Below are 3097 nucleotides of genomic sequence, written 5' to 3'. Positions count from 1 at the left end.
TACATGTAACTTGGTTTTCTCATAATCTTTGAAAAGGTCAGTAAGATATGTTTTATAATTGGTGGGAAAGTTGATTGATAGCTGGCTTGATTATAGAAAATGAAAGGTGGTTGTTAAAGGGGCATATTTTCCTCTGGTAGAATTTTACTGATAAGGTAAGACATGTTTTGGGACTTTAATGTTAATTATTCATAGGGTAGGAGTCATTTTCAGTTTATAAAGTTTTATTTATCTAACACTGTAACAGAGTGGTTGGGTTTTGGAATGAGTTGCCTTCAGATGTGGTGGATGCAGTAAATTTAAAGGATCAGGGCTGGATTGTTTTGTGTTTTTTCTAAGTGAAAGGGACAGCTTCATTGAAACAACAGACCTATTGTTGTCCTTAAATAGTACAAGTTGTTGGATAAAAGTCAGTGATGATACTAAGATTTTTGGAAAGGCTGACAGTGTAGAGAATGTTTCTTTGCTTTAGGAAAATTAAAACTTAAAGAATGGTTTTCAAGTTTGAGAAGTGTAAAGCGATGCACTTGAAGTATAGAATGTATGAAAACACATAAATGTATAATTCATTCAGATTCTTAAGTCACAAGTTATAGATCAATATAATTTTCATAATATCCTCTGTATTACTCTAGACATATTCAAAAGATGAATGTCAGAAACAAACACAGAAATGAGCTATCATTTCCAAGTTTATATCTTGAGATTGTTATCTCATTCCCAATATGAAAATACTAACTTCCCAATTTTAAGTTTTATTTCTCTAATCATATACTGTAAAGTGACATTCGGATATTTTATCTTTAATTTGCATAACTTGTATAATTATGTACAAAAAAAATCACTTCAAACTGTATCTATTTTCTTAATGAACCCAGTTCGTCTTAAAATTTCTCAATAGTAATGTTTTTTTAACAAAATGCATAATTTTCAAATATTGGGTAAAACCTAGCAGTGTAAAAATAGAAACTTGAAGTTGTAGATTTTTGATATTGTGTGAAATGATTTAAACTCGTAAATGTAACGGTACTGTATTATGATAAGTAGGCCTACATTATTCACATATTATGAAATTATGTATTTGTTTCTTGGGGTTTCTCATGTATATAATAAAACTCTTTGAATGGCTGTAATCAAATACTGTATGATAGTGAAGATATCTGGCAATGCTGGACATTAGTATGATAATATAAACGGAGGTTTGGGCTGCCCCTCTCCACAGTTTTGAGCCAATGAACATGAACTATTCATCCAATGCAGAAGTACCATGTATTTGTTATGCATCACTTGCATTTGGTGTTGACTTCACGTATATTGTTACCAACCTTCTCATTCAGTTCAACCTTCTTTTGCTCCATTAAGACAGTGAAGCTTAAATGGCTGCCAAATTTTATTCATTTTTCTGATTGTCTGTCCATTTAAACTTAATTTTTGGACATCCACCTGACTTACTATACCAAATTTCTTTGAAATTAGTACAGCTAATTCTTCACAACTTCTGAGATTGGGCAGAGAGGTGGACAACTTTGCTTTCTATATAAAGAGATACTTTTTTTTACATGAAGTCTTGAAGGTTGTCATTTCTTATTTAAAAATTCTAGAACTATCTAAAAACATTTTTCTTGAACTTTCAAGATCTTTCTGGGATTGTCAGATTTTACTGTTATGACTAAAGTTATTCTTATAAAGATCATGTCAACTTTATGAAAGCATAATGAAAATTGTATCCATGATCTCTTTCCATCAGTGACTCAGTATACACTAATGGTATTGTTTGTAAACTTCTAGTACATAATAATTGATATGTTTTGGATTTGCATTGTTTATTTCATTAAAATTTATTTTTTAAAAATCATAAGTATCTTGTACACAAAGAATGACATTATTTTAATTGAATCTTTCTACTAAAAATATGTTGTCTATTTATTGTAGTTATTTTCACTCAGACTCTGAATAGTTTGAATACAAGGTGATTTTAATTTTAAATATAAAATACTTTTCTTTATCTTACAATTTTTGAGTTTTATTTGTGTAACCTGTAGAACTTCCTAAATGAATACTAAAAGTTTTTTAAGGTAAACGTTCATATTTTATTTTTCATTTTCTCTACCATATCTCTAACTGTATATATTGTCATCAATATACAGTGCAATGAAATCTTTAAAATTAAGAAATAGAAAAATGTCCATTCTTTTAATTTTTTGGAGAATATCTTAAAAGATTTTTCAGATTTTTTCTTTTTACATATACTTGATTTTTAATGTTTTATTTTCCTTTTCTGTCCTTTACCATTTACTATTCTAATTAACACAAGGGAGTATTACAGTATCTTCTGGAGAGATGCGCAAACCTTTGGTAAAATTATCTTGCACTCATGCAAGATCATAAGCCTTGGAAACTGTTTAAATCTTTCAATTATACATTTTAAAACATAAATAATACATAATTAACTGAGATATAAAAGTATTAAGTCATCAAGAAATTAATGTCACGTTTTGGAACACATACATCCTATATAATAGTTAAACGAACTGCCTAAATATCACGTTAGTGCATCCTATATAATGTGTAAAGTTTGGTATACTCTAATCCCTTATAGTGATGGCGCACGATGCAACACACATTTGGCATGTAATGCTGTTTGAATACAAGAAGGGAAACAATACCTCTGTAGCCACAAAAAATATCAAAGACGTTTATGGAAAGGTTTTGAATGTTCGTAAGTGTCAACGAGGGTTCAACAAGTTTCTTTCAGTTGACTTTAGCCTTAAAAACTGTGACGGCAGGGGCCAACATGTTGGAATTGATATTGATGCTCTGAAGATGCTTGTTGAGTCTAACCCGAGGCAACACACTCTTGAAACGGCCCTGAAATTGCATGTCTCTCACAAAACAATACATAAACATCTAAGGAATATGGGAAAAGTCCCAAAAGAAGGTGTTTGGGTGCCTCACAAACTCTCCGATGATCATCGTTTTCAACATGTGAATGCTGCTTCATCTCTTCTGGCACATAATGCACATGAACCATTTTTGCACAGAATTGTCACTGGTGATGAAAAGTGGATTCTCTATGTGAATATTAAATGCCAAAAAC

General features: G+C 30.6%; 1 long non-coding RNA gene across 1 annotated transcript in view; it reads left to right on the top strand.

Annotated features, from left to right (window-relative positions):
* The window catches only part of LOC111085429, an 11298-nt gene that overhangs the window by 1960 nt on the left and 6241 nt on the right, over positions 1-3097 (top strand). The gene's annotated exons all lie outside the window — the stretch shown is intronic.

The sequence above is a fragment of the Limulus polyphemus genome, unplaced genomic scaffold, assembly GCF_000517525.1.
Source record: "Limulus polyphemus unplaced genomic scaffold, Limulus_polyphemus-2.1.2 Scaffold384, whole genome shotgun sequence".
NCBI lineage: Eukaryota > Metazoa > Arthropoda > Merostomata > Xiphosura > Limulidae > Limulus > Limulus polyphemus.
The sequence above is the reverse complement of the archived record's forward strand: the minus strand, read 5'-3'. Positions and strand labels throughout refer to the sequence as shown.